The sequence below is a fragment of the Bactrocera neohumeralis genome, chromosome 5, assembly GCF_024586455.1.
Source record: "Bactrocera neohumeralis isolate Rockhampton chromosome 5, APGP_CSIRO_Bneo_wtdbg2-racon-allhic-juicebox.fasta_v2, whole genome shotgun sequence".
Classification (NCBI taxonomy): domain Eukaryota; kingdom Metazoa; phylum Arthropoda; class Insecta; order Diptera; family Tephritidae; genus Bactrocera; species Bactrocera neohumeralis.
In genome coordinates this window covers 60,535,517-60,558,647 of record NC_065922.1, presented here as the reverse complement: position 1 = coordinate 60,558,647, position 23,131 = coordinate 60,535,517, and the positions used below count along the sequence as shown (strand labels likewise).

The window sequence follows — 23,131 nt, the reverse complement described above, 5'->3', positions numbered from 1 at the left end:
TGACAACTGTAACTCGAAAACCGCAAAAAAATAAAAACCGCTCAGTAGATTTTAATGAAATTTATACAGCTTTTAGAATAACACATTCTATAATAATGTCATATTACTACTTCTGTAAGTAAAATAACACGATTTAATAGCAAAAAAAAAATACAGAAAATTCTCATTTTTTCGTGCCTCTGACCACCCCTAGCCTCTTAAAGTATCTCAACTTTATTCGCTGGGATGTCTATGGATGTAAAATATTAATATTTATTTCGGAAAATGTAAATATGGTTTTCAGTGTGCAGACGTTATCCGAGAAGTAGAACCTTAAGGTCGCCGAGAAAACTTGTTTTTTAAGTTAACCGAGAATTTAAGTGTTTGTGCTGTGTAGTTTTATGACTCACATTCATTTATTCCAAAAGGTCCAGGTTTGCTGGCTCTGTTTACATTTTCGATCCGACATTGATTTGTGACTTGCATTTCATAAAATAAATTTTAGCTCCTTATCTGGGCATTTCAGGAGTTTAGTTGGTGTTAGTCGCTGAATTCGATATAGGATGGTTGAGTCAACTGTGTTGTGGCATAGCACAGATACTTATGTATTTATGTAAGTAAAAGACCTTATAAAATATGTACATTGAAGCACCGGGAATCAAGAATACAGAGCCAATTAGGAAAAACATATAAAGTAGTTACATACATACATATGTACTACTGTGCCCAAAAAATAAGGTGACATTTTATTTATTTTGAAAATTCTTTATTTATTCTTCCAAATCAATTTCATCCCCTTCAAAGTAATCCCCTCCCGATGCAAAGCACTTATGCCAACGGATTTTCCAATTTTCGAAACACTGGTTGTAGTCACTTTCCGGGATGGCCTTCAGTTCCGTGTTCGCTGCGGCTTGAATCTCCTCTATCGTATAAAAACGGTGTCCCCGGAGCGGTCTTTTGAGCTTGGTGAACAGCCAAAAGTCGCACGGCGCCAGATCAGTTGAATACGGTGGTTGCGGAACGATATGGGTTGAGTTTTTGGCGAAATGATCACGAATTACGAGGGCAGTATGGGATTGTGCATTATTTGTGGTGTAAAAACAAAGAATTGTCTTTCCACAATTCCGGCCTTTTTAGGCGGATAGCGTTACGCAAACGACGCATAACGTTCAAATAATATTCCTTGTTGACTGTTTGAACGGTTGGAAGGAATTCATAATGCACACGATAATCAAAGAAAACAGTCAACATGACCTTGATTTTTGGCGCGATTATTTTGGTCACGGCTCTCTTTTGGCACGATATTCGCTCGATTGATCGGTTGTTTCGGGGTCGTAAGCATAGATCCAAGTCGCCTCGCCAGTTATAATGCGTTTCATGACACCCTGGTAGTCGGAAAGCATCGTTTCACACACTTCAACGCGACGCCTTTTTTTCCAAAAAATTCAATGTTTTCGGTACCAGTCGAGATTTGACGCGCTTGAGGCCCAAAACATCCTTCAAAATGGTATTGGCTGAGCCTTTCGATATGCCAACTTCATCAGCAAGGTCTCTAATTGTTAATCGACGGTTTTTCAACACCAAATCTTTGATTTGTTGAACGTGAGCTTCGTCGGTTGAGGTTGATGGTCGCCCTGGACGCTCTTCGTCTTCGACACGTTCACGGCCGGCTTGGAACTCACTATACCACTTGTAAACATTTTTTTTAGACATACTTAGCCTCATCACCAAAGGCTTTCTGCACCATCCTCAACGTATCCGCAGCAGAAAATTGATTCCGTAAACAAAATTTAATGCAAATTCTTTGCTCAACAAATTTCGACATCGCAAAAAACGAAAAACTCACTTTTAGCAGCTCACAAAACGACACGTATCTCAAACACTAATGAATATTTTGACATAAATGTGACTGATAGTACTACTCGTATTAACCTAAAAAAAATAATAATTCTCCAAATCCTTCGACGCGCGCAGTTTAAATTAAGATATTTATATATATTTAATTATATTTATTTATTTTTTGGGCACAGTAGTATATTTATATACTTACGTATTAATATTAATTTAATTTTCTTTTAAAAGCAATGTACAAAATATATGCACATACATACATATGTATTGTAACAAATTTTTTTTTTGATGCCGATACGAGCATTGTGTTCACTTGTCTTTCTTTGACCCCTTATGTACGTAAATATGTATGTACATAGTATGTTTTCGTAAGTTTGTGCTTTCGTTTCCATGCATAGATTAAGCCATATACATACATACATATGTATGTACATACTTGCACGTTAACTTGAATGCTTGAGAATAAATTTATGTGCTTACGTGTTATTTACGCAACATTGTATGCAGAGAGATAATGTATATTAGGGTGCCCGTTATTTCTGAATTTGATTTACACAGTTTCAGTTTTTGCCCTAAAAAGATCCAACGTAAAAGAATTCTTTATTTTAACTTTTATTGATGCCTAAATCATCTTTTTTACCATATACATATGTACATATGTATGTATATAACATGGTATTTTTTGCATTAAAGAAGTAAATATACAGACTTACATATATTCCTGTTCAAATATTTTTTCATATACATACATATGAACAAATGGGAAAACTAAAATGACTTATGCACAGTTTAAATTAAAACAAAAAAAACGTTAACTTCGGCCGCACCGAAGCTAATTTACCCTTCACAGTTGCATTTCTTTTAGTAACTATGTGTTCAGTTTGTATGGAAGCTATATGCTATAGTCAACCGATCTGAACAATTTTTTCCGATATTACCTTAAGATATATCGTCAAATGATTAAGTTTCCCATACCAGCACTAGTTTCCGATCATTCAGTTTGTATGGCAGCTATATCCTATAGTTAACCGATCTGAACAATTTCTTCGTATATTACATTATTATCTTAGAAAACAACCTGTGCCAACTTTTGTGAAGATACATTGTCAAATGCGAAAGTTTTCCATACAACCCCTTGATTCCGATCGTTCAGTTTGTATGGCAGCTATATGTTATAGTGGTCCGATATCGGTCCTTCCGACAAATGAGCAGCTTCTTTAAGGGAAAATGACGTTTGCAAAATTTCAAAACGATATCCTAAAAACTGAGGGACTAGTTTGTATATATACAGACAGACAGACGGACATGGCTAAATCGACTCAACTCAACATACTGCTCATTTATATATGTATGTATATACATATGTATGTTCTTTATAGGGTCTCCGACGCTTCCTTCTAAGTGTTACAAACTTCGTTGCAAACTTAATATACCCTGTTCAGGGTATAAATATAATTCAACGTTTGCAAAAAATTTTGATATAATGAATGCCCTAATATATATATATATGTATATATACATACATTCGTGTTTATTTCCTTTGTTTGTACGCCAACCACCCACTCGTCCCCAACACCCTTACCAGAAATGAGCTGAGTTGTTGGACTGGTTTTGTATAAAAGTACACACATACATATGTACATATATAGTGTAGCGTTGCCAATTGACTGTTTTAAAACGCGAAATTCCTCAAAAAACACCGCGTTATTTTATCATTTTCAAAATAAGTTCTTTTTTGAAATATTCACTACGCTTATGTAAGAGCTGCGTTTAGCATAAAAAAGTTCGATAGGTAATAGCAATTGACCGAGGAAAATATTTCTGATGTAAAAATTTCGATCAAATTGATTAATTCAATTAAAACATGTAGACAACTAATCCATTAACAAAGCAGCAATTGTGTTTGATATTATTGAGTTCGATTAAAGAAAGATGTTCATTCAAAGGAAATCACTGCTTTGTTCAATGGTACTAGGTTTTAGTACTTTTAAAAACTCAAATATCAAAAAATATTAATAATAACAATTCAGAGTGTTTTATTAAAAAATTGTATTACATTTTTTATTTAAACAACTTTTAAAAGTTGAATTAAAATATAATTTCGAAACTGATGCTTTTGTAATCCCAAAAACGGGATTTAAAAAAAAATTAATCACACAAAATTAAAAATAAATTCTAATTCCAATTGAAAAAAATTTTAATCCTAAATTAAAAATACAATTTTCAATTGTTTTCCCAAACATCTTGGACGGCAAAGTAAAAATTGTTGAATTAAAAAAATCGAAATTCTGATTTTCATAGTTTTTGAAATTTATATCAAAATAGTATTCACATTATGGTCTTTATATGGCTACCCACAAGCATAAATCCCACTCGCCCTTATGTGTATGGATATAATATCAGCCACTCCGTAAGGGTGGGGGTATAGCATTAATTATTGTTGTTACTTTATTGGTATGACGTTATATTCAAAGGAGTGGCGTCTGGCGACGCTGACGTGCTCAGCGTACGGCGTTCTTTGCATGGGAGTGAACAGTGTGGGACACACGTGCGTGTTGTAACAGCAGCGCAGCGTCAGCTGTAACAGCGAAAGCAACAGCGACAAAAAAATGGAATGTTCTATTATATCATGCCTCCAATAACAAGAAATAGAAAATAGCCATTATAACAAGCAAAGTGCTGAACACAATGAGCGCGACAGACTGCAAACGACATCTGTCAAATCTTAAAATACACACGTTCTTATGGACACAGTTATTTTGACAGCTGCACCACTACACGACTACACGACTGCAGGCCGACAGTTGTCGCTCTCGCTAACTTTAATATATCTTTATATTTGCCAACGGCAGTCTGACGACAGTAGAGTTGACAGTAGAGAGATGAGGTAGAGTGGTGATGCCACTAATAAGTAAAATGTAAAATTATTTAAAGCTTTAACAAACCTGACGTTATTATACAAATAAAAGCATAAAATAGCTATATTATAGCTCTATTATATCATTTGTAATAACAATTGATAACTTAAAGCAAATAAATTTACCTATTTACTTATTTTTTGCATAAAAAATTTCAGTTTGAACAAAATATTAAAATTTCATTGAAGTGAAGGGTATTAGTATGGCCACAACGAAATTGTGTACATGCAAAATGGAGAGCTGTGTTGTCTTGTCTACATGCCGGCCATTGCTATGTCGCTGCCTTCTTACAAATGTTCATGTAGTAGGATTCACGACGCCATTTTCAGTTCACTGTCGTGCTGCTGCAGTCTGTCGCGCTCATTGTGTTCAGCACTCAAAGCGTCGTTTTGGGCCACGTTGTGGCAGTCAGTCGTTTGTCATCGTCGGCGATGGTGGCCGATTTTTGAACTTTACTATTACTATTTTCAGCCTTTTCAGCCTTTTCTCCAGACTTTTGCTTTCTCTGCCATGGTGTTGTGTACGCGAAACGTTTACGAACGTATACATACATACTTATGTACGTGCATACACTATTGTTATTAATTCTTTTGCTGTAATTATTTAGCTTTGCATTTCTTTCCTGTACCGGCTTTCTTGATCGTTTTGTGGTCGCGCCTTTTTGTTGGTTAGGTCGCGTTTCAACAATTACATTTTTGTAATAATTATGTATGTATGTATGTATTTATACTAGCAGAGTGAAATCTTCAAATGATTTTCGGAATGTTGCTAATTACTAGATATTATGTATAAGGATACTGCATAATGCAGTAAATACTGGCAAAACTTCGCAGTTTGTACTGCTGATTTTATGCTGTGACTTGTAATTGCATGAAACAGCTGAAAACTTCGCATTTAAAAATTTCCTTTTTAAACTGAGAATGTGCGAAATATTTCTTATTAATACTCTCACTGAAGGACAAATAGCAAAAACGATCGACTTCTATTTGAAAGGCACAAAAAGAAAATGAATCGTGTCAAAAATTTGCAAATGGCTTTAAATCAAACGGATTATTCCAAAAGTGATAGCTGTAATGCACTTGACGCAATCTCTTCCTACTTGATCCTATAAAATAAAAAAAAAATCGCAAATATAATGAAATTTTTTTCTAAATATCGATATATTAGAAACATAATGAAACACAATGAGGATGGATTATAATAAGATGACATCAAATAAATTAAAACAAGAAAAAACGTTAACTTCGGTTGCACCGAAGCTAAATACCCTTCACAGGTGCATTTCTGTTAGTAACTATGTGTTCAGTTTGTATGGAAGCTACATATATACATATATGCTATAATAATCTGAACTGTGAATTTTTTCGGAGATTATATTATTACCTACCTTAAGCAGTAATTCATGTCACATTTCGTGAAGATACCACGGTAAATGCGAAAGTTTCCCATACAAGCCCTTGAGATCGTTCGGTTTTATGGCAGCTATATGCTATAGTTAACCGATCTGAACAATTTCTTCCGATATTACCTTATTTCTATGAACAATAACTCATACCAAATTTCGTGAAGATATATCATCAAATGAGAAAGTTTCCCATACGAGCACTACTTTCCGATCGTTCTTCGTATATTACATTGCTATCTTAGAAAACAACCTGTGCCAACTTTTGTGAAGATATGTACATTGTCAAATGCGAAAGTTTTCCATACAACCCCTTGATTCCGATCGTTCAGTTTGTATGGCAGCTATGTACATATATATACGTACTATAGGGGTCCGATATCGGTTCCGACAAATGAGCAGCTTTAAGAGAAAATGACGTTTGCAAAATTTCAAAACGATATCTTAAGAACTGAGGGACTAGTTCGTATATATACAGACAGACAGACAGATGGACATCGCTAAATAGACTCAGCTCGACATACTGATCATTTATATATATACTTTATTAGGAGCGAAAAAAAATGTATATCAACGTTTAAGGCACTAATAACAAATATTTTTTGTAGGAAAGAAAATATATTAAAAAATTGGAAATTATTAAAGAAAAACATAATAATAAGCGGGGAAAAAGTCTACATACAGCAACTCTTAACATCAAACAGAAAATTAAAAGGAAAGAAAGCCTAATAACAGTCATCATTGATCTCCATATTTTAAATTACATGCAATGCAATTATTTAAGTGGACAAAGCGATAATTATAGTGGAGTTTATTTTACTTTCGTCAATGAAAATAGATAATCGAATAGAAATACACGTTTCAGTTAGAAATATTGGGGTTAATCTCCGAAAAGAAATCAAATCGTATGGAGAAATGCTAAGCCCGTGAGATTAAGTCGTGCTACTGTGCAAACGATCATTAAGAAATTATAATAATACCAATAGTACCGAAAATAAGTCCCGAACTGGTAGACCTAAGAAACCTTCAAGACTCGACTACTAACAGTATTATTAAAGTAGTCAACCAGGATCCAAAAATAAGTGCCCCAAAATTAGCGGAACACATCGAAAATTGTTCCAATATAACTGTTATTCCTCGAACAATAAGAAATGTACTACATGACAATGTAGAGTAGCACGAAGAAAACCACAAATTTCTGCCAAGAATCGTAAACTTCGCCTTGAGTTTACTAAACCAAAATATTTTTGGTTATCAATACAAAACCATATTGGAACAAAATCTGAAGCTATCTGTTGATAACTTGAGTTGGGGAAAACAATGGATTTTCCAACAAGATAACGACCCGAAGCATACTGCTCACGTTGTTTGAGACTGGCTTCTATACTATGCTCCAAGACAGCTGAAGTCACCACCCCAGTCACCAGATTTAAGCCCAATAGAACACATTTGGGACGTTTTGGAAAAATCAATTAGGGTTTTCAGAAGTCTTATAAAGTTATAAGTTATAACGATTCGAAAACATAGCATTGAGAATTGTAAATGTGTAAACTCATTTTTGTATGAAATCCAACAACAATTTTTTTAAACAAGTGTAAAAATTTATAATTTTACGATTTTACGATGCTTTTGTTGTGAGGTTGTGAGTACCCCAAATACGAAAATTTGCTATTAGTAGCCGCGAAAACTAAGTTTTTTGTGGCTGTATGTACACTTTTTTCCCATAAATTTGTAATGTTTTTGTTATTGTTGGCTTTATTATGTAAGTGAATTCCTTTCTTATTTTATAAATAAACTAACTTAAAAGTGCCTTAAATATTGCCATAATTTTTTTTTATTTTTTTCGCAAACTTCATAAAACTCATGAATTAAGGGGTGTATATAGACTTTTGACTGTATATTTTCATGATGCTCCAAACGGAACGTCTGTTAAATTCTTCGATTGTTTCCTGTACCGTAAACAACTTTAGATTCCAGTGGAGGACATCGTTTCTCTATGGTGCGCAGAACTTTATTTTGAAAAGCTTAAATTACATTTAAATTTGAAATCGCTGCACTACCCCAGATTTTAATGCCAGACAGCCGGATCGGCTCATGTAAAACTTTTTAATTAGTAACTTATTCTTCAGACTAAGGCGGGATCTTGACGGGACCAAGTGCCCCAAATATTTTCGCATGTATTTGTTTGCAACAACTGACCATATAAAGCCATTTGAGGGCAATTTTTGTGCTGGAGGTATATTACTTTTACAGACTTTTCGGTGTTGATGCCAATGTTCCATTTGGTGATCACGGTTCCAGAGCATTCAATTGTATCTGCATTTTTCGCCATCAGCTGATGTTGCCGTATAAAGTATATAAAGTACAGGGGTGAATACATTACCTTGGGGCACGCCAATACAAACAGATCTCAAATTCGACGCTAATGATGCTAAATCACGGCATTTAAAGTAGATCGTCCGATTGTGCAAATAAGACTTTAGCAGCAAATGATATGGCATTGGTAGAATTTCATTTAATTTGAATAATAGGCCTAGTTGCCAGTTGCCATATCAATATACACAGCAAAGCAGTATTTCTTATTTTCCATAGCATCAGTTATAAAGTGTTCTACCCTATTACATTGTTCAATTGTGCCATGAAATTTTCTGAAGCCAAACTGATCATTCGGAATAACCTCTTTGTCTTCCAACACCGGCAAAAGCCTGCATAAAAATATTTTTTCGAATATTTTCGAGATAATTACCAATAGGCTTATTGGTCGATAAGAATTAACCAGATATTCAGGTTATTCGGGCTTATGAATTAAAATAACCTCAGCACATTTCCACTGCGAAGGCAAATGACAAAGTGTGAGCATTCGTTAAAAAGCTTGGCGATCATGGTGATTACGTTTTTGGTTAACGCTTTAAGTGCAAACTCATTAATTCTATAATGACCTGGTAACTTTTTGTTTGCTAATGCTTTGATCTTCTTTTGTACTTTTACATTGATTCTATTTCAGTAATACGAAATTCGATTTAAGAAGAAACATCAAAAAAGTTGCTGACTGCCCTATTGCTAGATGCATCATTAAACTCATTATAGTTCAGTTATTTAAGCTTAAATTAGGTAAGAATCTCGGAATTCGATATACCCATTTATATGTCTGTAAATACTTGTATATTGACACCCTAAAGTTGTCTCAAAACCTACATATGGTAGGTATAATCATTTAGATTAAAACACCTAACATTTAGTACGAATAAAAAGTACTATATAGTGGTTATTTATTATATGGAGAAATTATTTAAATCTTTGTCGAGTATATTAGAACAACTGACTTTTGACCTTTCATTTAAGCTTGTTAGCTCTCAATCATTAAATATTTTGAATCATTTTCCATTGAAAATAAAACTATGATGCTTCAAATTACAAAACGTTTCATCAAATACCTTTAAAACCTTTAAATTTCACAAATTTATTTAATTTTCATTGTTTTACTTTTTTTATAAGTGGTCTTGAACGATGCAACAAATCCCTCCGTTTACATATTTCTTTGGTAAGATTTCAATCTGGCAATCGCTCGTTTCCAATTGATAAACGTCAAAACCTACTGAACTCGATTAGCTGTCAAATTGCTCTCTCACTTCCAGTGGTTATTAAGTTGTTCCAAATATGGTATTATCTGGAATATTGTACTTTTAGGAATGTTGATAGCAGAGATAAAGAGATGTTTAACTCCTCTCTCACTGGAAGTGAGTAGCAATTGCTAAACGTCAAAACCACCTAAACTTTGACAGTTGATCGAGTTCAGAAGGTTTTGACGTTTAGCAATTGGAAACGAGCGATGGCCAGATTGAAATCTTACCAAAAAAATATGTAAACGGAGGGATTTGTTGCATCGTTCAAGACCACTTATAAAAATGAAAATTAAATAAATTTGTAAAATTTAAAGATATTTGATGAAACGTTTTGTAATTTGAAGCATCATAGTTTTATTTTCAATGAAAAATGATTAAAAACGTTTAATGATTGAGAGCTAACAAGCTTAAATCCAATTATTGGGCATTGAAAGGACAAAAGTCAGTTGTTATAATATTATTTCAAAAGATTTAAATAGTTTCTCCATATAATAAATAACCGCTATATAGTAATTTTTATTCATACTAAATGTTGGGTGTTTGAATTTAAATGCCCAAAAATTGTAATTTTGTTCAATCTGGCCATAATGGAAAATGTTATAAAAAACGCTAATTTTGAGGCGCTCTCACACTGGAATAAGTTTAACAACCCTTTATTCCTGGCTATGGTATAATCACATTCGATGGTTTAGTTATATTTTTGATTTTTTGTGCTCCTTTTTTCATTTAACTTATTTGAATACGAGTGGAAATCATGAATACGCTTTATATTTCATTAATTTCTAAAATTTCCTAGTCGCTTAAAATCTAAAATTAGTACAAAAGACATGAAATGCAAAACGAATTAATTTATTAATTCTTCAACTTTACTCCTTAACGCGTTTATTTAGGTTTGTACCACACAAAATCTATGGACATAAGGAGTTTTTAGACTATTTTGCCTCTTTCCAAAAGTACCTTCAACTCAAATAGGTTGTCAAAAAAGTCTTGCGGTATTTTCGCTAGTTGACGCTGAAAGCGCGTAGTTCTAGTTTTATTCGTCGCATCGGGTCATGCTATACCTTTTTGGAAAGCTCATTTCACGCGCTAACACGTGTTTGATTGATTGTCGTTTCTTTTGTCTCTATTTGTCGTTCGTGAGTTATAGCGTCGCAAACATGGAGCAAAATAAAGAGAAAATACGGCATATTTTACAGTACTACTACGATAAAGGCAAAAATGCATCTCAAGCCGCCAATAAAATTTGTGTAGTTTATGGACCCGATACAGTTTCCATTTCCACCGCACAACGATGTTTCAACGTTTGCGTTCTGGTGTAGAGGTAGTCGAAGATGCACCACGCTCCGAAGGCCTGTCGTCGAAAATTGCGATAAATTCGCTGAATTGGTCGAAAGAGACCGGCATAGTAGCAGCCGTAGCATCGGTCAAGAGCTGGGCATGAGTCATCAAAAATTCATTTCAATTTCAATAAAAAAAAAATTCAATAAAAATACCGCAAGACTTTTTTGACAACCCATTATATAATTTGAATTTAATGGTCATGGAAAGTACACCTGATCCACATGAATTAATCCAGAAATGAATTTGAAGTATACGATGCACAAACCTAAGATCATGCTTAAAACAAATAAAGGACGCGCTGAGCCTGAATCCAAATATCCAACTTATTAGCCGACTGTTAACGGATAATAATTAAATAGCATACAACGAGAAAAATCCTTTACATACAAATAAAAACCTAGTACCACGGATTCAATTTCCAAATCGACACTAAACTTTGAAAGACGGTGAGACAGTTCCCCCACAAAGATATCAAAAAAGTGTGGAATCAAAGCCAAGGCGCAAAGCTGAAGTTTTATGTCACAAAATATGAATTTATTCTTATTAAGACATTTTCGCCTAAAACTAATATATTAAAAGAACCGTTGACAATTTTTTTTTTAATTTTCAAATTTTAATAATTTTCTAGGGCATAATAGGAGTGCCCTAGGAAGCTATATCCTGAAGTTGCTCATATTTTTGCTAACACTAATTATGTAAGATAAAAATAGATTCGAAACATTTTGCATTATTTTATTTGTATTATATTTTAAGCCAATGTTGCAAGCTGTTTTTAAACAAATGTACAGATGTGTTCACGAAAATAATAGTGCCGGTGGCTACTACCTATTTAACAGTCAAATCACATGATAAGAACAATATTCAATCAAAAAGTTATAAAAAAGACTAATTTTTAATTAATGTATGATGAATTTACAGTTTTATCCACCAAAAAATTTTTTAGTTTACATACAGTTATTAGAAAATAGTTTTAATAGCCACAACTATTTTCTAATAACTAAAGGCGATAAAACTGAGAATATGAAAGTAAAAGTAAATATTTCATATTTAATATGTTTTCCTTAGGTCTAATATTTTGATGTAAATCCGTTGTTGTTTATAACGGCTAGGCATCGGCGTGGCATGGAATCAATAAGATCCCTACAATGCTTTACAGAGATTTGAACCCATGCTTCCTTAAACACTTGCCAAAGCTCTGTACTTTTCGATGGTTTTGCTGTTGTTTAAGTTTTCGATGGGTTTAGGTCCGGATATTGTGCTGGCCATGGTATCACGTTGATGTTTTCAGATGCAAACCACTGATCAGCTAGTTTGCTCGTATGTTTAGGATCATTATCCTGCTGAAATGTCCATTTTAACGAGATTTTCCAACTAGCATACGGTAGCATTACATCTTTCAATGTATTAATGTGATCCATAATGCCACTGATCAAAGAGATTGGACCAACGCCAGCATACGAGAAACAAGCCCACACCATAGTCTTTACCCCGCCATACTTGAGTGTCTTTGTGGTGCACCTTGGCTGGTATTCTGTGTTTGGGGGACAACGAACACACTGCCTGGAGCCTATACCACTAAACAAAACAATTTTGATCTCATCTGTAAATAAAATATTGCGCCACTTTTCGGCGGGCCAATACATATGGTCTTTCGCATTTTTTATTCTTGCATTGACGTGCTTCTTCGTCAAAAGGGGTACTTTTCTCGGACTCTTTGTACATAATTTAGCTTCTATTAGCCTTCGGCTAACTGTAACAGCATTGACCATTAGATTCAATTCATTATACCCTGAACAGGGTATATTAAGTTTGTCACGATGTTTGTATATATGTAAATATATAAATAATAATATATTTGTTATATATATAAATGATCAGTATGTTGAGCTGAGTCGATTTAACCATGTCCGTCCGTCCGTCTGTATATATACGAACTAGTCCCTCAGTTTTAAGATATCCTTTTGAAATTTTGCAAACGTCATTTTCTCTTAAAGAAGCTGCTCATTTGTCGGAACGGCCGATATTGGACCACTATAACATATAGCTGCCATACAAACTGAACGATCGGAATCAAGGGCGTGTATGAAAAATTTCGCATTTGTCAAGATATATTCACTAAATTTGGTATAGATTATTTTCTAAGGCAACAATGTAATATCGGAAAAAATTGTTCAGATCGGATTACTATAGCATATAGCTTCCATACAAACTGAACACATAGTTACTAAAAGAAATGCACCTGTGAAGGGTATATTAGCTTCGGTGCAGCCGAAGTTAACGTTTGTTTTTAATTAGTTTTGATGACACCGAAGGCTTCGCTTTGCTGTATCGCACAATTCAACGGTTCTCTAGAAATGTAGTCTTGCGCTTACCACCACGAGTTTCCGGCTTAATAGTATGATGAATAGAATTAAATATCATCGGAGCAGTGCAACCAACCATTTCTTCGATCTTAACTATTAACTCTCGCTTTTCGATTGAGCAATGCTTTCAACCCACTAAACAAGAAATAAAAAGCGATTTCAATAAATGTATGTATATCACACAATTACTACATTATTTGAATACACTTACTGATGGCAGTTAAAATTAAATTTTTTTTTTTTTTTTTTCAACTATTCCCGTCAAGCACTACTATTTTAGCAATAAGTTTGGAGTGTTATGTGCTGTCGCACTATTATTTTCGTGAACACAACTGTATGTAGTATAGATATTATAATTAACCTTTAATTGTCTCCTGAATAATTTCACATTCTAATGATTATCAGCTCGCACATACAAGTCACAAAAGAATTATATGGTGGTAAATATTTTCCCATAGTTGGGATCACCTGACTGAAAATTGCGTTTTTTCGGGATGGAGCTTTAAATAAAAGCTTTTCTTGTTTGCATGTACTTTTAATCGCTCATATTAATGTAAAATTAATTCTACTTTGAAAATTTAAAAGACCTCTTCTAAACTATGAAAACATAGTGGCAAAATATATGAAAATTACCAAACACATACTTTTTTACTTACATACAGTAAAAATTCCTATACCGGGAATGGAACGGAACAAAATATTTTTTTTATTAACTCGTATTCACCAGAATATTTCAATATTTATAAAAATGAAATGTATCGCGTTTCTTCGGTAATGAATTTGGACGTCAATTCGGGAAACGATGTAAAAAAATATCAATCGATATCAGTCGAAAGAGCTCATACTTTTCCTGTTATACAAGCATTTTTTAAGTTTTGTGTGTCATTAATAGCAAAGGCAATTGGCGTGAAGTATTTAGAAGGGTTTTCAGCACCATCAAGTTTGAACACGCTATTTGCAAAAATTCGGAATACAAAAAAGCTCGGAAATTGTTAAAAAACTGATGCGAATTGATTACTTCTTTTGTTAAAAATAAAAAAGTTTTAAAATTTTGTTATCGTTATATTAATTTATATATGTATACATAGGGTTACCATATTGGACTCAGTCAAAGTCGGTGCATGTTGTCCTCTGATATTTCTCGGTCCTCTTTTTTCGATTTCAAGAAATTTGCCAACTGATCGATCAATTTGTTGTCGTCAATATGAACATTTTTCGAGTCTTAAAACCGAATCGTCTCAACAACTTGTTCATATTTCACTTTTGATTCAGGTTCAGATGAAAATTGCAACCAAAGAAATTCGGAAAGTGATGCAGTCCACTTCAGGAAATAGCCCAACGATTCTCGATAAACCATGAAAACATTTTCTGGAAAGTTCGCACATTCTTCACATTTCCCTTAGCATTCAAAGCATTGAGTTTGGTGGTTAAAGTGAAAAGAATGAAATTTTGTTCAATTCTCTCTTGCAAAGCGTTGACAGCTTTATTAATTATAGAATTGATTTTCAAAATGCTATTTTTTTCTTTCTTGATCTATGCCAAGTAGACCAAAATGCTGTGAAGCTCACTTTTTTCACGCACTCGCTCAAAAATTATAATAATTAAAAAAAATCGCCGATTCAGGAGGAAACCAGGGAATCACAAAATTTACAAACATCAGTGATAGTGTAAATACAATGGCTACGACAGACTGCAAACTACATCTGTCAAATATTAAAATACACACGTTCTTATGGGCAGTGTTATTTTGACAGCTGCACAACTACACGACTGCAGGCCGACAGTTGTCGTTCTCGCTAACTTCAATTTGCTCCTATTTTTGCCAACGACAGTAGGACGACAGTAGAGTTGACAGTAGAATGGAAGACAGAAAGAGGAGGTAGAGTGGTGATGCCACTAATATGTAAAATGTAAAATTATTCACAGCTTCAACAAACTTGACGTTATTTTACAAATAAAAGCATAAAATAGCTATATTATAGCTCTATTATATCATTTGTAATAACAATTGATAATTTAAAGCAAAAATATTGACCTATTTACTTTTTTTTTGCATAAAAAATTTCACTTTGAACAAAATATTAAAATTTCATTGAAGTGAAAGGAATTAGTATGGCCACAACGAAATTGTGTACATACAAAATGGACAACTGCGTTGTTTTGTGTACATGCCGGCCATTGTGTTGTTGTTGCTTCTCAAAATGTACATGTAGTAATATGAACAACGACGTTTTCAGTTCACTGTCGTGCCGCTGCAGTCTGTCGTAGCCATTGTGTTTACACTATGAATCAGTGCTGAACTTCAAAATTTCCTGACAAATCAGGGAATATGGTAACCCTATGTATACAGTACATCATAAATATAAGTATTCACTATGTTTATATTCAATTAATCATTTCTCAAATTTGGGAAAAAAAATTTTAAATTGCTAAATATTACATCACTAAAGTACATACATATGTACGTATGAACTAAGAATACGTTCCAAAAAATTGCAAAGGGTTTATTTTTGAGCTTTTTTAATTGCACTCTATTTGGATGGCAAGTACTTTGCAATTTTTGGTCACTGAAGGTGAGTTTTGCCCCATTCTTCGATTAAAGCAGCTTCCAAAGAATCTTTGCTGGTTATTTGGTGTATTCTGATTTTTCTCCCTAAATAATCCCACAAATGTTTGATAGGGTTCACAGCAGGAGATTGTGCCGGTGTTTTTAAATGTTTGGGTGTCTTGTAATGTAGCCATTCCATAACAATGTGAACGGTGTGTTTTGGATCATTGTAGTGTTGGAAGACAAATGCTTCTTCAAGTACCAATTTGGGCGCATTTTTGTTTAAATTCGATTTTAAAATATTAAGGTAATAATTTTTGTTCATTGTATGCTCAATGAATACATACGACTGCCTACTCCAATTGGTGTCATACACCCCCATAGCATGAGCGATCGACTACCATGTTTTACCGTGTCAGTCATATTCCGAGGATCAAGCTCTTAATTACTTTTTTCTATAATTTTTTATGTCCATCTGAACCAAAAATATTATATTTACTTTCATCCGAGAATATAACAGAATTCCAGAAATGTTCACCTTTACTTTCTCATTTCTGTACGCACTTTTGATACCCTTTTCTTCGGGTTAGCCTGTATCTTGTGTGATAATACGCCGCTCCTTAAAATAAAATATTTTTGGCCGTCTAATTTTCTGTGCTCCTCTCTTTTTTTGTATTTTTATTCTGTTTTTTGAATAGTAGAATAACAAAAAAAAACAACAACAATTCTTTGTTATACATGAACACTGTGTATTAATCGAAAACATATTGAAATGGTAAATTGCATACAGGGTTTGTCCGAAAAGTAATAGGACTGAGTCGATTTAAAAAAAAAGTATTGAACCAATCGTAATAATTCTCTAAAAACTTTCAAAATAGGCTCCTTCTACGTCGATGCAGCATTGAAGGCGTCACGGAAGGCATTAGCCTTGAGAGCCGGGGTGCATGCTGCTTGGATTCTGTTGTCTCAAAATGCCTCTTTGTCTCGGTATTATACTCAAAGATCTATGACTCGCCACCTGTGATTACGTTATTCAATTGGGGACCACTTTCGCACCTGTTCAAATTTTCTTGGCATACTTCCACTCGCCGCAATTTCTGGTCGTCAAATTGAACGTTCTAATTTCTCTGAAATTAAAAAAAAAAATCAAAATATTTTTTGCATACATATATATTTGCAAAAATTAAAATATTTTTTTTCGAAATATATTTTTTTTTAGTCAGTCAGTGATATCTGTGTCAAATTTCACATCAAAAACTTTCAACTTTGACGGCAGTAATTTTTTTGAAAAATATCAGAGAAACTTTTTGTAGAACGTTCAATTTCCTACAAAAATAATTCGGTGCCGCAGCAATGTATCAATTGGTTTCGCAAAGAAAAAATTAATTGCAAAAAGTACGAAAACCCCATGTTATTTAAATGGGAAATAAATCGTCGCTGCGGCACGGGTTTTTATCAATATTAAGAGCTCATATGGGTTTCATAGTTTTTTTAGGGCATTTACTAAAAATTTTGAGGGCGCTGCAGACTCAAAAATAAATTTGGGAAATAACGGACACCCTAATGTATATGTACTTGTAACACACAAACCCTGCGCGTCATCAAAAGCAATTTGGAAAGCTGGAGTATTCTGCGAAATAAAGATATATAGGAAAAGAACTTCAAGGACGGCAATAATAGCAGACTGGTCGTTCATACCCAGAGAAGCTTCCAATTCCCACGACTGTTGGTATTAAAACTAGTAAATCAACTGAAGGGTGAATATTTAAAAAAGCAAGTTGCAAAAATGAATTCGCCTAAATTTTCCCAAAATTAAAATTATTAAGATTCACTCTTAGTATTAAGAAATGACGTTAGAATAGAGGGCCCAATTTTTTGTTCGCAAATTTTTGTAATCTTTTCGATCTCAGGTAGCCACTGGCTGTCTCCAGATCGAAAAGTCACTAACCAGATCGATCATGTTGTGATAGACGGAAGACATGTCTATAGTGTTTTAGACGAGCGTAAGCTCCGAGGTCCTAACATTGACTCGGTCTACTATTTTGTTGCGACTAAGATACGCACCCGTCTCTGTGCAGCAAAAAACACATGTCAAGAAACACAAGGAACGATTTTATACTCGGCTTGCACTCTTGCTCTCTGAGAGCACTCATCAGCAAATCGGTATAAGGGAACTGTGGGACGGCATTTCAAGCTATTTACGTACAGCTGCAAACGAAACCATTGGTTTTCGGAAAAGACAAAAGAACAGCTGGTCCAATGAGGAGTGTCGTGTCGCAGCGGAGAAAAAACAGACTGCCTACCTCGCAACGTTATGATCGACCACAATACGTGCGGGATGGGATAGATACCGAGACTTGAAGAGGGAAGCGAGACAGAAAAAGTGAGAAGTCAAAATGCGCGAGTATGAAGAGCATAACATACTCTTGTAGAACCCCCAGAGGTGATCTAGTAACCGATGCTCAGAGCATACTAAAATTGTGGAGGGACCACTTCTCCAGCCTACTGAATGGCAGTGAAGTATAACGTCAGGAGGAAATGAACTCGATTCCCCAATCGATTACGATGGAGCAGATCTCCCATTGTCCGACCATGAAGAAGTTTGAATAGCAATTACTCGTCTGAAGAATAACAAAGTGGCGGGGGTCGAGGGATTACCGGCAGAGCTTTTCAAACACAGCGGCGAAGAACTGATAAGAAGCATGAATCCGATTCTTTGTAAAATATGTGCCCAGCCCAATCCACAAAAACGGAGACCCCACAATCTGCGCCAACTACCGTGAGAAAAGTCTTCTAAACATCGCATATAGGGTTCTATTAAGTGTATTGTCTGAAAGATTAAAACCCAACGGCAACATACTGATTGGACCTTACCAGTGTGGTCTTAGACCTGGAAAAGCAACAACCGACCAGATATTCACCATGCGCCAAATCTTGGAAAAAAACCCTGAGAAGAGAATCGACACACACCATCTCTTCATCTGCCTTTATGCCGGTTTTGGCAGTGAACGAGAGCAAGACGAAATATCTCCTGTCATCAAGTTACAGTCGTCGCACCCGCGACAGTCACTGTTCACAGTTATAACTTCGAAGTTGTAGATAATTTCGTGAAACCAGCATTAATAACAACAACAATGTCAGCCTCGAAATCCAACGCAGAATAATTCTTACCAACAGGTACTACTTTGGACTCAGTAGGCAATTGAGAAGTAAAGTCCTCTTTCGACGCACATAAACCAAACTCTGTAAGTCACTCATTATTCGCGTCCTGCTAAATGGTGCAAAGGCATGGACGATGACAACATCTGATGAGTCCACGTTACGAGTTTTCGAGAGAAAACCAGGTGGAGAAGGATCTGGCTTCGCTTGGATTTTCCAATTGTCGCCAAAACAAATGGCGCGCTGTTGCTAACTCAGATGTAATCGCGTAAGCAGTGTCTATGCCAGTAAAGAAGAAGAAGAAATGGTTGTAATGTTTTGCTTTTTAATACAATATAGTATTATCTATAGCTTATTTTGAGGAAAATTGGTTAAATAAAGTAAAAAAAAATGGCTCTAATATTATGATTATTGTTCAAAATTGAACATGTTCATTGCTTCAAAGAGGCGGAATGTATTATGTTTGACATCATCCAAGCAAGCTAGGGTATGATGACGCGCAGTGTATGTATATTATACATCTACATACATATGTATGTACATATATATTTATGAATATTTCAATTGATGGATGTGTTTTTGCATGTGCCTAAGAAATTGTTTTCTTTGCCACCGAAGTAAACAACACAAAAGTAGTGACCCCATGCAGTGGCGCCATTATTAGTTTACTTGTTTACTTGAGTTTGTTATTGTTTCCACAGCAATTTCTCAATTTCTCGAATTCGTCGAGGAAATACATACATAAGTATCTGCGAATATTCCCACACATTTGTCTACATTGCCATGCTTATATACTTACGGATGTTGCCAACACATATTTATGTACATACGCCTTTTATACTTATGTAAATATATACCTATACGTTTGAATGTACTAACCCTAATACCCTACAAGAAAGACCTCCCCAAAAGAACAGTGACAATCACTTACTCGTGCGTTTATCTTGATATGGTACATACATAAATAAGTATTCATTAAAGCTGAAAATTGCCAGTTGTGTAAAATTATAGTAAGCATTTGTAAGTCGCAGGTGTTTCTTTTCATAATCACCACTGACCTGTGAGTATAGTATATGATATATTTCTTATTAAGGAGAAACAGCCGATTCCGCTCCTCCCTTCCACAGTTGCCGACCGTAGCATGGATAATATCATGGATAATATGATACGAGACTCTCGCATTGGCTCTCATTTTTCCCTCAAACGCGTTCCCTGATTATTTGACAGCCAAGGAGATCAGGGAATTTTTGACAGTTGATTTCAGAAAAGGCGGGATGCCAGAAGTAAAGCGTTATAATTACTTGACGATATTAGTGTGAAATGAAATTTCATTGAACTGTGCGAACATATTTTGGCAAAATAAATGTTTATGTAAATTTATTAATGATTTTGCATTTTAGCTTTTATATACTTATGTATGCATTTTCAAAGTGTTTTATTTAGTGTTTTGTATAATTTATTACATACTCAATATAATGTTTTTCAGCAGTGGCATCATTGACAAATATTAGGTTGGGCATTCTATAAATAACTTTTGAGCATTTTGCAATTTGCACTACCGCTGAGTGTTTATTTTTTTTTTCTTAGTTACCATGAAAATCTCATCCGACATGACTAAAAACAGGTTCTGGTAAGGCCTGAGCTCTTAATATTAATATTAAGAGGTGCCTCATCGACATTTTCGATTTCCCATATAAATAACACAGGAAATTTTATTTTTTTTGTTTGGAGTTTTAATGTACACAAACAAATAATTGGTAAGCGAGAATCAACACTTATTCTTATAGGAAATTTAACGACCTACAAAAAAGATCTAGAACATTTTTTGGCTGAGTCAACTCATTCAAAGCTATTCGTAGCTAAAGTCCAACAAAAAATTATAAAAAATGATTTCCACAATTTTTCATCTTATATTACAAATTTATGGCTAAGAAACATAACAAATCATATTTTTTCGATTTATCTCATTTTTATTTAATTAATTCATAAAAGAAATTCATGCAATCTTGTCATGCTGAACTTAATTGTTAATTTTCATTACTATTTTTGTGCGGTAAAATCTTAAGTCATTGTAATTATCGATCCTAGCGACACCTATATGGCAATATAAGTAAATATTATTCAAGGTTACGTCAATCTCTCCAACTTTGTTTATAGCAGGAACAGCCAAAAACGCTACTCCCTTCCCTCCTTTGTTTTCAAGCTTTGTATAAAAAAGAAATAAACACTGATCCAGAAAAAACAAGTAAGGAAGGGCTAAGTTCGGGTGTCACCGAACATTTTATACTCTCGCACGATAAGTGATAATCGAGATTTCATTATCTGTCATTTACATATTTTTCAAATACCGTATTTGTGTAAACTTTTATTCCGTTATCATCATTGGTTCCTCATCTATATATACAGAGAAGGCATCAGATGGAATTCAAAATAGCGTTATATTGGAAGAAGGCCATTGGTTGTTAACCGATTTCACCCATATTTCGTACATGTTATCAAGGTGTTAAGAAAATATTATATACCGAATTGCATTGAAATCGGTCTAGTAGTTTTTGAGATATGGTTTTTGGTCCATAAGTGGGTGACGCCACGCCCATTTTCAATTTTTAAAAAAAGCCTGGGTGCGACTTCCTTCTGCAATTTCTTCCGTAAAATTTAGTGTTTCTGACGTTTTTCGTTTAGTCGGTTAACGCACTTAACTTTTCAACATAACCTTTGTATGGGAGGTGGGCGTGGTTATTATCCGATTTCTTCCATTTTTGAACTGTATATGGAAATACCTGAAGAAAACGACTTTGTAGAGTTTGGTTGACATATCTATAGTAGTTTCCGAGATATGTACAAAAAATTTTCGGGGCCACTATTTTTGTACGTCCAACTTTACCCCTCCCTAATGCGATCCTTTGTGCCAAATTTTACTTTAATATCTTTATTTATGGCTTAGTTATGACACTTTATATGTTTCCGCCATTTTGTGGGCCGATTTTGCCCATCTTCGACCTTAACCTTCTTATGGAGCCAAGGAATACGTGTACAAGTTTCATCGATATCTCAATTTTTACTCAAGTTTACGGACGGACAGACGGACGGACGGGCAGAGCCAGAAAAACGCTGTCTCCCTTCACTTTGGTATATATAACCCTATATCTGGCTCTTTTAGTTTTAGGACTTACAAACAACCGTTATGTGAACAAAACTATAATACTCTCCTTAGCAACATTGTTGCGAGAGTAAAAAAAAAATGAAATTGAGCCAGGAAATTCAGACCAATTCTTATCAGTAGATCTGAGTGACTTTATTTCGAAAAAGTACTTTATTTCAAACATTCGATTTACCTACTGACTTCTTTGACAAAAATGTGGAATCTTGGTCACAGGATGAAAGCTATCAAGAGAATCAGGAGAATCAGAATTAAGCGTCTCAGCGTGTGGTGCTCAAATAGAGGAGTACAATGTCTTACTAAAAATTAAGAACAATTGCGATTTTTATTGCAAGTTGTTAAAAATCACCGACAAAAATTTCCCGATTGTAACAAAAAAGACTTTAGTTTAATTTTGAAATAAACAATATGTGAGAGATATGAAATAAAAAGTTAATGAATAAGTAATGCAATCGAAAAATTACTGAAAAATGGCTATTATTAATTTACATTTCCCGAGAGTCAGGAGCAAATAGGACACATTATTTTTTCAGGCAACGATTAAGGTTTCTAAGTCATCACTCACACAGAGTAGAGTTCAAAGTTTTTGTTTAAATTAAGTACTTAAAAAATTGATTTTATTACACGATTATCGATATTTTGTGAAAATTCTATGGTTACATCGCTAAACACTAGATAAGTTTTACGAAAAATATGATTTGTTATATTTCTTAGCCATCAATTTGTAATATAAGATGAAAAATTGTGGAAATCATTTTTTTTAAACTTTAAATGAGTTGACTGAGTT

The 23,131-nt window shown here is 34.3% G+C and overlaps 1 long non-coding RNA gene across 1 annotated transcript; it reads right to left on the bottom strand.

Annotated features, from left to right (window-relative positions):
- Positions 1-16,750: 16,750 nt before the first annotated feature.
- Positions 16,751-20,744, bottom strand: LOC126758261 (uncharacterized). The gene is made up of 2 exons (XR_007666838.1): positions 20,243-20,744; positions 16,751-17,152 (listed from the first exon to the last, which is right to left on the bottom strand). It is a non-coding gene; the product is annotated as an uncharacterized LOC126758261 (long non-coding RNA).
- Positions 20,745-23,131: the final 2,387 nt, after the last annotated feature.